The 13,270-nt window shown below is 39.4% G+C and overlaps 1 long non-coding RNA gene across 1 annotated transcript; it reads right to left on the bottom strand.

Moving 5' to 3' along the window:
- Positions 1–1,308: 1,308 nt before the first annotated feature.
- LOC140729987 (uncharacterized) lies at positions 1,309–3,959 on the bottom strand. The gene is made up of 3 exons (XR_012099458.1): positions 3,600–3,959; positions 2,990–3,130; positions 1,309–1,425 (listed from the first exon to the last, which is right to left on the bottom strand). It is a non-coding gene; the product is annotated as an uncharacterized lncRNA (long non-coding RNA).
- Between the last annotated feature and the right edge of the window lie 9,311 nt (positions 3,960–13,270).

Genomic DNA, 13,270 nt, shown 5'->3' with positions numbered 1-13,270 from the left:
GCACCTTAAACCTGTGCCCTCTTGTGGCAACCATTTCAGCCCTGGGAAAAAGCCTCTGACTATCCACATGATCCATGCCTCTCATCACCTTGTACACCTCTATCAGGTCACCTTGTTGAGTGTTTTCCGGTTTTGTTTGCAATTTTCAGCAACTGCAGTGGTTTTGCTTTTCATGATCTCAGTGTTCCGTGGGGCGAAAGTTGAGCAGGTGCTCTTTCCTGTCATTGCTGTTGCTCACCATTCCTGACTGTATGGCCACAGTTCCCTTTTGCATTTCCTCAGCAGCCCATGGGAGATGCTGAGAAAGGGAGTTCCCTTTCTGATCACTCCCTCCCAGCTGCATTCCACTCTGAAAATTTAATTAAGAACTTGCTGGCAGAAGCAACCTGAATTCTAATGTTGCTTCATGGTTCAAAGCCACATTGTGTGTGCCTCAGGCCTGCTCATTTTACCTCATCTTTGAACAGACAACTGTTTCACCACGATGTGATTTTAAGGACAGGACCGAGGTGATAAATGGACTGCTGTTGGATGTTGAAATATCCATTATCTTCCGAAGAGAGTGAGAGGGAGAGCTGCACTCTGATCATAACTGAGCCAGAGTTTCAATAAAGCTAAGTTAATTGACATCCATTTTATCCCTTTCTGAACAGAGGTATTGCCCAATCAATGTTCCTCATATCTGAAAATCAATTTATAGATCTAGAAGGTGAATGATCATCTCATGAGTGATGAAACATTTCTAGTTATATTTTCTGCAGTTGTTCCTCAACCTGACAAAGTGTGAACACTACTTTGTAATGAATGTTTATTGTGTGTTGAATCTCACAAGGGATAAGTCAAAACACTCCATTCCTAATAATGCAGTGTCATTTCATCAACCACAGTCAAGTCGAGTGTGAAATTGGCAGAGTACGCAGACCCAGTGGTGGATTTCACCGTTTCTTGGCAGTACATGAAGAGGAAACTGGACGTGATGGTGTTTTTTTTTCAGATTTCTTGCAATGAAATATGTTGAAAGCAGGTATAATAATGTCATGCCATGTCTCCATGTACGTCAGAGAGGCGACTGGGTACCAGTGCCACATTCCTGTTTCCTTTCATTTCATGCACCGTGATGATGAAAATAAAGTAATTGTGCTAATAAACAGAATCAAGTATCTATAGATGTTTAATTATTACCATGAATTACCTGTTATTATGATGGAGATGTAGGCTACTGTGCTCATTGAATCCATACCAATAGACAATCCCTTTAGTTCCATTTTCCCTTTCTTTACTTTTCCTGTGATCCTGCAATAATTTGCTCTCTAATTTCTCTTTTTTATTTTAAGGTTTCAAAGGTATATTTAATGTCAGAGAAATGTATACAATATACATCATGAAATGCTTTTTCTTAGCTTCCATCCACGAAAACAGAGAGTGCTGCAAAGAATGAATGACAGTTAAATGTTAGAACCCCAAAGAATACCCAGCTCCCCTCCCTCTCACGCATAAGCGGAAGCAAGCAACAGTCCCCCCTCCCACACCAGCAAAAAACAGCATCAGCATCCACCACTGAGCAAAACATCAGTAAAAACACAGACTTGCAGTTACCCCAAAGACTAGATTGTTCACCCGGGATTCAACATACCACAGGCTCTGTCTCTCCCTAATAAGGGAGAAAGAGGTGTCTCCATTTTTTAAAGCTTATACAATATCTAATATGCATCTTTAGGATGTACTGGCAGGTTAATTAACTCCCTGTAGCCAGCATCTGAGATCAGGAACATGAATCCTTGGAGCTCCTTTGTCACTGTGGCAGACATGTTAAGTACCAAAGACCACAGCACAACTTAGTTGAAAATGAAGACTTGTTTCAGTAGAAAAACCTTTTCATCTAACTGCTTTGATTTGTCTTTCCCTTTATAATCACATTCTCAATTTGTCCTGCTTTCATTTACATTAACTTTGGTAAATTTTAGCTCCCAACTACAAACTGTTACATATTTTCAACTTTTAACCTGAAATAAATCCGTTAAATTAATTCTCTTTAGCTGTATTCTTCATGTTTTCTGCCTCATACTATTAATTTTGGTGGTAACCATTCATTGGCTTAGAGGGGGTGCTTCTTTATCCAATTATAAGCCAGACTTGGAATATTGGCTACTTGCAGGCTAATCTTTGACATTAGCAGTAGTAAACTAGGAAAAAGGTTGTCAAATGCATTTTATATTCCTTCGGCAGCCCTGGAATCCCAGTAAAACCAGGATAACCGAACAATGTATGAGCTTATTACGTCCTGATCAGATCTGCAGACAATGCAAAGTAAAGAGGGGCAACTAAACTCAAAAGGCACAGCCTCAGAACTACAATAGTAGAACAGTAAAATCTGGGATTCATTTTGAAAGTGTCTAAGGCTGCCATACAGGAACACAAGAAGAGTAAAATATGGACTTGTCAAATTGAATCAAATTAGCTGACATTGAAGATGAAAAGATTTTAAAGATGATCATACTCAGAGACTCAGATATATTTCGTTTCTCCTATAAAAATCGAACTGGTCTGAACCTGTCTGTATTTCCAAATTTAGATTGGAACTATCACTACATTTTCCCTGGTACAAGAACTCCACAGCAATTAGAAGCAAGAAATGAAAGAACGTTGTTTTTCTGCATGTTAGAGTCCTCCAGGAGTTTTAATTTTGTAATCTATAAAACAGTAGGGTGAAACTGCATTGTCTATGATAAAGCCAGTAGCTATTTTGCTTGTGCTGCTCTAGATTAAGTTCTTCATTAAACCAGATGTTGTAATTTCAACATTGCTGCAAGAATTCAAATACCTCCCTGAATTTAATGAATATTCACCACTTTTTACTGTTACTCATCTCTGATGGTAAGCTCATTTTAGAATGTGACTCCTAAGCGTTCACCACTTCAGAGGAAAATAGCCAAAATATTTCAACATAACCAACCTGCAACAACAAAAAAAGACAATGTAACTGACTCACACCAGCTCTGAAGATGAATTAACTTTTGAGCCCAAGAATTGAAATATAACAAGTCCCAGTTTTTATCTCTAATCCCAGTTGTGCTGTATTAGGTTGATTTCAGTATCTCCAGGCGAGGGAAATTATCCAGGACTATTGCTCCTGTGCAGAAACACAAGGTGAAAAGAGTTTGAATATCGATGTTGCAAGTGGAACGTATAAAACAGACTACAAAGCTATAGCAGTAAATATTTGCATCTTGGCTTACAAATGTAAAGGGGTTACTGAATGACCAGTGGTAGATAATCCTAAATAAACATTGAATATATTTAAAATGAACAGCAAAAGTATTCATCTGTATTAAATAATATAGTCTTACACTATCTTTTGACCAGACTTTTTCAGATACTAAACACTTAATCAGTACATGATGGTACTAGAGCTTCAGGCTTGATCCCATAATTATGGATGTATCAAAATACTATCTGACTGATCAACTGTTCAAGGGCTCTATTATTTGTAAGTTAAAAGTTCAGGAACTCCGGAAGTATGAGTTTCTTCCATCAAAGCCTTCCTCAAATTTCTGAGGTTTTAAAAGAATATTTTAATATATTTCCCTTTAGATTCTTACCTTCTGGCATTTTCAGTCTGCTTCTACTCTTTGCTCTGTTTAGTTTTGTGCTGACAGAGTTTCCTAAGCATGAAATAATATTCCATCTCCTTTTCCTTCCCCCATTGTGATTTGTGTTTCTTCCAGCTCGGCTGATGTAAATCGGGTAGGATCTGTTTCCTGTACCATTTGTTCAAGTCGTTCTTGCACAGATTTACTGCTGTAGAACAGATTATAGTGCAAAGAGTCTGGGAAAATAAGAACACGTGCAACTGGAAATACAGATCACATCTGAGCTGAAACTTTAAAGGCTATGCTATTGCTATATCAGCAATTGTCAAATGTTCTGCCCATCAGCTTTAATCTTCAATTGCACAAACTGACTGGGCAAGTGCCTGTATGAGCATACCACAGATGTTAAATTATATTGTTGAAATATATATCATTGTTTTTTAAGTTTATGTTTTATTATAGATTATTGGTATTTTATTATGAATTAAAACTATCAATTCAATTGGAGTTAATTGGAGTGTGTCCAATTTTTCAATGTTATATGAAGTGTGTTAATGGGCTGGACCAAAATTATCTATTGTCTCCTTTCAATAAATTATCAATGAATAATGGAATATCTATTCTTAAATGAATACTTACAACGTTTATCAGATTTGGCTGAGGCTTTGCTTCCAGATTTCATGAACACAACTCTAGATTCAAATATTTTGCAGTTCTTCCTAGAGCAAGTTATTTGTTGTATTAGCTGCTACTAAAGTTTTAATTGCTGGCCTTGAAAGTTGTTCTACTTTTTGCAATGTATATTTTACACCTTTTTATTTCTTCCCATATTTTTAAAATGCATATTTCAATTCAATAACATTCTTCCAGTCAGCTTCAGGGCATATGTGCCAAATTGGTAATGTGTTTTACTCAGTATAAAACAATTAAGTAGAATTATCTATATAAGAAAAAATGCCAATAATAATTTTCCTGTGAAATAAACACTTTGACGCATAAAGAGCTGGACTGGTTTGCCAAACTTTCAAATTATTACACATGAAACCTTCTTGAATACAGACAAGGAAAGCAGAAAAATTGCACAACTTCTTCAGGGTATTTCTTTACAATAGGATTTTGATTCCATAAATTAATTCACATTTCCTTTAGGCAGATAAAAAGTGATCATTATGAAGCGGCTGACAATGCCTGCGTTATATGAAATCTTTAGAGAATAAACAGTTAATTATCATCAGACCATGATAACCTTTTACAGCTGTGGCTGATGCAAGCACTTTAAATTCATTGCCATTGTTTGAAGAAGTATGGATCACACGTGGATTCAACTGCATTGTTTAGACTATTCCAGCAGTATTTTGCTCTGTGGTTAAGGGAAAATCTCCAAAATCATTACTTGCTATCTAAAGAAGGGTAAGCACTATGACAATGTGACGTTTTGAAAGGGCAGCCCCACAGAAATTGGTGGAAGGTAAGCTCATAGGAGAATTTCAAGACTACTTTTTCATTTATTACTTGACCTGTACCTGTGGACGGGGGGTGGAAGAGGACAATGTAAGGAGATGCATGTACCACTGTATATGTCTTCATGAATCCCACAAAAGCCTTGAACACTGTCACCAATGAGAAAAATAGAGAATCCTTTATCAAATCTGATCTTGTCCAGAATTTGTTGTCATTCTATATCCACTACAAGATGGCATGCAAGCCATGAACTTAACAAATGGCTTCACTGAGCTAATTGTGTCAAACCAGTCTATGCACCAATCCTTTTCTCAATTCTTCCTCTCTTCAAACTTCACCTCACACTGACTAACTTCCTTCTGGAATGGAGTTGATCTATAGGATTAATCTTGTTATCTCTTTTCAAAACCAAAATAGCACCAATTAGACACTAATTTATATTATGCAGATGACACTTGTGTACTTGCACATTCAGAGATCAAGATCCAAGTTACTTTTTACTCCTTCACTAAGACATATACAAAGATAAACCTTGGACTAAACCAACCTGTCACCATCACACAATGGCAGACAAGGTGGATGATGAGACCTTGAAAATTTAAATCATTTCACACATATTAGAACCTTCCTTCAGTGTGAGCAGGCTTTAATGACACAATTCATCACCATCTCCAATGCACTAACACAGCCTCTGCCTAGCTAAGGAAAATCTAACATCAAATCCTGTACTATGCTTGTTCCTCTTCACACCTTGTGGAGCATCAGGCGGCAACCTTACTATTTCTTTAGCTTTTGCCTGTTTTTTACAAGTCCAAGTTGTTAGCTTGATGCTCAACCCAGCTCAAGTGGATAGCGTGCAAGGAGCTGGCTGGATTTGAACCCAGGACCACTTCCCTCGAAGTCAGGTGCGGATGCCACTAAACCACCGACTGTGGGTTAGCAAGCAGCAATGTTCTCTGATCTTCTGTATGCTTTGGAGACACAGATAATCTACAAAGTGCATTTCAAAGCATTGGAGAACTGTTCCCAATGTTGCAAAACCTTCCAAAACCTCTGGTAGGATCAGGGAGTCAATGTCAACATCCTTAACACAAGAGGTTCTGTAAAGCTTGAGAAGCACGCTCACAAAATGCTGGAGAGTTCAGCAAGTCAGGCAGCATCTACGGGGCGGAATAAATAATAGACGTTTTGGACTGATACACTTCATCAGGCTTGGAAAAGAAGAGCGCAGAAGCCAGAATAAGAAGGTGAGGGGAAGGGAAGGAGTAGGAGTTGGCAGGTGATAGGTGAAACCAGCTGAAGGGAAGGTGGATGGGTGGGGGAGAGGGATGAAGTTAGCAAATGGGAGGGGATAGATGGAAGAGATAAAGGGGTGAAAAAGATAGGAGAGGACAGTGGACTACGGAGGAGGGGAACCAGAGGAAGGTGATGGGTAGGTGAGGAGAAGAGAATCAGAATGGGGGGTGGGGAAAGAGAGCAGGAGTGTGTGGGGCAGGGTCAGAAATCTTTGGAAGTTGGAATAATCAATGCTCATGGCATCCAGTTGGAGGCTGCCCAGGAGTTGCTCCTCCAACTCCTCCAACAGTTGTCTCATCATGGCAGTAGAGGAGGCCACAGGCAGACATGTCAGAATGGGAATAGGAAGTGAAATTGAAATGGGTAGCCACTGGGAGATCCTGCCTCTGGTGACAGACAGAGCGAAGGTGTTGATGAAGTGATACCCTGATCTGCATCTGGCATCGCCAGTCTATGGCAAGCCTAACTGGGAGCCCTGAATACAATAGATGACCCAGAAAGACCCAGAGGTAAAGTACTTCCTTACCTGTAAAAGCTGTTTTGGGCCCAGAATGGTGGTGAGAAGGAGGTATAGGGGCAGGTCACACTTACAGGGTATAAGTCCACAACTGAGGTTCTAATCATTCACAGATATCTCCACTAAACTGTCCATATTCCTGACTATGGATGCTGAAAACAAATTCTGTCTTTCAAATTCCATCTCTAGAAGTGATTTTCAGGATAGAAAAAATACTTCAGGGACCTTCTCAAACCCTGCTTGAAAAGCTGTGGCATCTTCATCGACAGGATCTTTTGATCAACGTAGTCAACATAGATCAAAATCTGAAAAAAAGTACCAACTTTGAAAGTTTGGACATACAACGCGTCTATCTTAAACCAACATTGGTTATCATGTAACAGCAATTTCCTCACATGAGTGATTCATCCCAATCCCAGGTACAGCCGAGGACAGGCAGACAAGTTGGAGTTAACTGAAAGTTTTCTCTTTGTGAAGAAGCATGCTGCTATGGCTAAAGAATGAAATCGGTCCTTGAGTGCATCTTGGAGCTACTAAATGATTTGGGCCCCTGCGGTATCAATTAAGAGAGCACGCTTGGAAGGGTACTAACAAGTGGTGAGTAGAGTCTCAAAGCAATCATGTTCAGTCAGTTGGAAAATTAACCAAGTTATTGAATTTAATTATTGCAAATGTACAATTCCCTTGTGAGAAGAAGAATTTTTAACATTAGAACAATCAAATATGCAGGAAGAAAGTCAATCTGGCTAAGTTAAAGGAAGTAATAATGTGGATTTTAAAGATATGCATTTCCAGTAAATGGTTTTGGACTAGAATCACAAATTCTGTAGTATTTAGGTCATTAAGGAAACAGATGAACATTTTTTTACATACCATCTAGCTCTGAAGGATAAAGAAACTAAGTTTAAAAATCATTTAAAATGTTCACTTGAATTCAGTTTTTAATTACCTAATTGGCTTAACTGTGTGAAATAAAGACATCTGCAAAAACAGAATGCAGGGAATCGTGCAAGGGAAGCTTCAAAAGTTCTGTATGATGGGAACCTAGAAATTCTGTTTGCACCATATTTCCAGAAAAACTAACAAATGATTCTAACAAAATCCTCCATCAAATTAGCCAATAGCACTCAAATGTCAGAAAATGCACAAAATTCCACTGGTTAAACATTGGTTGCAAAGGGGATTTTGAAATAGAGGCTCAAGTCCTGGGCAGAAATCCAATCAAACGTACAGCTTTGGAATTGTGTATGTGCCCGGATCTACATTTGTTTAGTCTATATTTGATAGGTTCAGAAACCTATCATTGACAGTCTTCATCAAACTTTATCAGAAATAAGAAGCTCAAGAAAGTACATCGCTTAATTGTCATACAAACTACCAAGGCTCTACTATAAAGAGTAGACTGCAGAAATACCTAACAGGCAGGGAAAATAATTCAATGTCTGTACCTGACACCAGGAGATATGTTCTTTCAGCATACCCTCTGAAGTGTAGTTCATACCATCCTCAAGAAGGTACATTACTGCAATCAAACTTAATAAGATAAACGTCTGTAATCGAGCTGAGTGTTTATTATTTTATGTTGCTCACATCACTTATGGTGTTTTTTTTAATCACATTATTAGTCAGGACTTTTCTCCCAAGCAATAAGATTAAAGGCTGTCTGATTAAAAAGAGAGTAATGGATGACTCGAAGCAAATCATATTTAAACCTCTAACGTTGAAAGTTGTCTTCTTCCACAATAATCTGTAATCACGAGCAGTGAGAATGGCACCATAGTCAGTGAGTTTCCTTGCTTTCTATTATGTTTTGAGCAGAGATACCATTCCAGACACTGGGCTGGCTATATTTTAATGTCAAGGCCCATGTATATGAATAATATTTATGGTAAAAACACAACTTAACTATTCACTAACATTTTACTGCTATTCTGAAGATTAATTACTGTAAGACAAAACATTGCAATAAATTGATACAGATGAACAGCAAATTACATTTTGTCATATGAAACTCCTAAAAATCTATCATTAAAAATCTACGGAAAATGAGAGAATGAGAGAAAATTAAATGTCACTAGTGTATTTTTATAAGAGTATTGGCCTTTTCTCCTTGGAGCAACGGAGGATGAGAGGTGACCTGATAGAGTGTATAAGATGATAAGAGGCATTGATCGTGTGGATAGTCAGAGGTTTTTTCCCAAGGCTGAAGTGGCTAACACAAGAGGACATAGTTTTAAGGTGCTTGGAAGCAAGTACAGAGGTGATGTCAGGGTTAAGTTTCTTACGCAGAGAGTGGTGAGTGTGTAGAATGGGATGCTGGTGACAGTGGTGGAGGCGGATACAATAGGGTCTTTTAAGAGACTCCTGGATAGGTACGTGGAGCTTAGAAAAATAGAGGGCTATGGGTAACCTAAGGCAATTTCTAAAGTAAGTACATGTTCGGCACAGCATTGCGGGCTGAAGGGCCTGTATTGCGCTGTAGGTTTTCTATGTTTCTATTAATGCTCTGGGGCTTCACCACAACTATCAGGCAATGCACTCTTCTTTTAGGTAGGAGATACAGAAGTCTCAGGTCCCACATCACCATGTTTGCATAGCATCACTCACCACAACTTTGAACGGATTCTTCAACCTACAGACTCACATTCAACGACTCTTCACAACTCATCATCTCAATACTATATTAATTTTTTAAAATTTGCTCATTGGTTGTTTGTCAGTCTTTGTTTCTGCATAGTTCTTCATAAATTCTATTGTATTTCTTAATTTCCTGTGAATGCCTGCAAGAAAATGAATCTTAAGGCAGTATATAGTAATAGTATACGTAAGTACTTTGATATTAAATTTTACTTCGACTTTTGACTCATTTCGTTTTCATCAGTTTTCATCAGCAAGGTCACCATCCCAGCAGAGCTCAATAATGAGCCATTAGCAACACTTCCACACTTCTAATTGACACCTGTATTGTTATTGTTTTCCAGAGACCAAGAATTCCACTTTCAGTTTGAAACTTCTTTTGATGCCTAAACTTACTGCAGCAGCAATAGCGTGGGCATGAGTCACTGACTAATATTTATCTGGGGAAAAAAGGATGAATCTAGTGGAAACACTAAGAGGCGAAAGGAGAAGAAGGACTAAAGAGTGGAATTTGGTGCTAGTGCAAAGTGGAATGGCAGTAAAGAGTTAGCGGCCCTGGGATGGAGGAGTAAGTCGGAAAAAAAATATGCATCTGAGAAATTGGAGAAGAGTATGGGATGACAGATTATATAAATAAAAGGAAAAACGCAATAGCAAAACACTGTAAAAGTGTTTAATTTGTGTTAGATTTTAGTGGGCGTGTAAATAGGAGATATAAGCAAGTACGGTAGAGAGAAAAGGAAAATATCACCATAAAGAGAACTAAAGAAAGAATCCAGCACTGAGGAGAGGCAACTCCTTGTAAGTCCAGGAAATATTGCCAAAGAATGTATTTATCTATATTGTTATTGTCTGACTCAGGATTTCCTTCAATTCAGTAGAATATCATTACTGTTGTAAAGAAGGAAAAAAACAGAAGAAAATTTGAAACACCATAAATTCTGCAGATACTGGAAATTCAAAGCAATACCCACAAAATGCTAGAGGGACCCAGGTGGTCAGGCAGTATCCATAGACGTGAACAAGCAGTTGATGTTTCGGGCCAAGACCCTTCTTCAGGACTGGAAAGGAAGAGGGAAGATGCCTGAATAAAAAGGTGGAGGAGGGGAAGAAGGACTAGCTAGAAAGTGATAGGTGAAGCCAGGTGGGTGGGAAAGGTAAAGGGTTGAAGAGGAAGGAATGTGATAGGAGAGTGGACAATAGGAGAAAGGGAAGGAGAAGGGGCACTAAGGGAGGTGATAGAAATGTGAAAAGAGGTAAGAGGCCAGAGTGGGGAATAGAAGAGTTGAGGGGAGGGAATTTTTTTTTAAATCAGAAGGAGAAATTGATACTCATTCCATCAGGTTGGAAGCTACCCAGATGGAGTATAAGGTGTTGCTCCTCCACACTGAGGGTGTCCTCACCATGGCACAAGAGGAAACCATGGACTGACATGTCAGAATGGGAAAGGGAATTGGAATTAAAATGTTTGGCTATCGGGAAGCCACGCTTGTGGCAAATGGAGCAGAGGTGCTCGACGAAGCGGTCCCCCATTTTATGATGGGTCTCGCCAATGAAGAGGAGACTGCATTGGGAGCACTGGACACAATTGACTCCTGCAGATTCACAGGTGAAGTGTTGCCTCACCTGGAAGGACTCTTTGGACCCTGAATGGAGGTGAGGGAGGAGGTGAATGGACAGGTGTAGCATTTTGGCTGCTTGCAGGGATATGTGCCAGGAGGGAGATCAGTAGGGAGGGATAAATGGACAAGGAATCACGGAGGGAGAGATCCTTACTGAAAGCGCAGAGGGGGCTGGGGAGATAAAGGTATGTTTGGTAGTAGGATCCCTTTGGAGTTGGTGGAAGTTGCAGAGAATGATGAGTTGGATGTTGAAGTGGTAGGTGAGGCCAAAAGGAACTCTGTCACTGTTAAGGTGGTGGGAAGATGGGGTGAGCGCAGATGTTTGGAAAATTGAGGAGATGTGGGTGAGGGAGCATCAATGGTGGAGGAATGGATGAAGAAGGAGGACACCTCCGATGTCCTGGAAAGGCCGCATCCTGGGAATAGATGCAGTGGATATGAAGGATCTGAGATCCTTTTCTTTCCTGTGTTGTTTTTACATAGTTCAGTGTAGTTTTTGTACTGTTTCATGTAGCACCATGGTCCTGAAAACATTGTCTCATTTTTTCTGTGTACTGTACCAGCAGTTATGGTCAAAATGACAATAAAAAGTGACTTGATTTGAGAAAAGGGAATTGCATTTTTACAGGAGACAGGGTGGGAATTGGCAGGTTTATAAAAGATGTTGGTTGACAATTTATCTCCAGAAATGGACACAGAGATCAAGAAAGGGGAGGGAAGTGTCGGAAATGGACCAAGTGAATCTAAGGACAGGGCTGAAGTAGGAAGCAAAGTCAATGAAATTGGTGAGCTTAGCGTAGGCACATTAAGTGGCACCAACGCTGTTGTCAATGTAGCAGAGGAGGATTTGGGGAGTATTACCAGGGAAGGCTTGGAACATGGACTGTTCTATGTAGCCGTTGAAAAAGGCAGGCATAGCTGGGACCCATGCAGGTACCCTCAAGTCTGGAGAAAGTGGGAGGAGCCAAAGGAGAAATTGTTGAGGGTGAGGACCAATTCTAGCAGACGGAGGAGGGTGGTGGGGAAGGCAAACTGATGGTTCTTTTATTGAGAAAGAAGCAGAGAGCTATAAGGCCTTCTTGATGGGATATAGAAGTGTATAAGGACCGGACATCCATGGTGAAAATGGGGTGGTCAATTGCAAGTTAGTGAGGAGATCAGGAGGATGAGAAGTGTCGTAGTTGTTTTACCATTACGGGTTATCGATCAATTACACTTTTCTTTTCTTATGTTAGTTAGCTTTCGTGCTCTCAGAATAACATCACAGGATCTCTCAAATATATTGAAGTAAGCAGTGCTGGTCTAACATCATGTTTTGAAGTTAATCACAATTATTCTGTGTCTTAATGTGGAACTTGACTCAATAACAATGAGTCAAAGGCTGAAGTTTGACCAAAGTAGCCACAGCTTAACCTGAAATTGCCTATGAAAGATCAGTAAGTGACCTGTTAGGAAACAATATTCACAAAGCTGTTGATTCATTGAGGCACTTCTCATAAAACCATACGGTATAGAAACAGGCCATTCAGCTCAATTCATCCACAACATATAAGTGGGCACCCTTCTATATTAGTTCCATTACCCAGTCTTTGTCCCATACCTCTCTATTCCTGGCCAATTCAAGTGCTCATCTGGACACTTGTTTAATGCTGACAATGATCTAACTTCAACCACACTCCTAGGCAGAGCTTTCCAGTTACTTAGCCGTCTCTGGTTGAAGAAGGTCCCCTTCTAACCCCTCTAAATTTCTTTCCTCTTAACCTAATGTTGTGTCCTCGAGTATTTTACGTATTTCTAGTTTTATATGGGGAAAAGTTTCCCACAGTCTTAAGTGTAGCACCCCTTATAATTTTATATATTTCAGTCATGTTGTCTCTTCCATTCCAGGGAGAACCAGACCTAGCTTCTCCAGTCTTCAGTCATTATAGAATTGCTTCATTTCAGGTCATATCCTGGTGAATTTCCTCCTCTGCCCACAACTCTTTTAGTTACCTTTTACAATTTTATTCAGGGTTTACTTGTCCAGTAATCCTGAACCCTTCTTGTAAGCTTCTAATCCCATTATCCAAGATTGCAAGACCAATAAGAAGAAAACTATAACCAATTTTAAAGCAAGTGAGCCTTGCCCTCAAGGACCATCAATGTTT

Source organism: Hemitrygon akajei, chromosome 7 (genome assembly GCF_048418815.1).
Source record: "Hemitrygon akajei chromosome 7, sHemAka1.3, whole genome shotgun sequence".
NCBI lineage: Eukaryota > Metazoa > Chordata > Chondrichthyes > Myliobatiformes > Dasyatidae > Hemitrygon > Hemitrygon akajei.
This window is presented reverse-complemented; position numbering and strand designations above follow the sequence as displayed.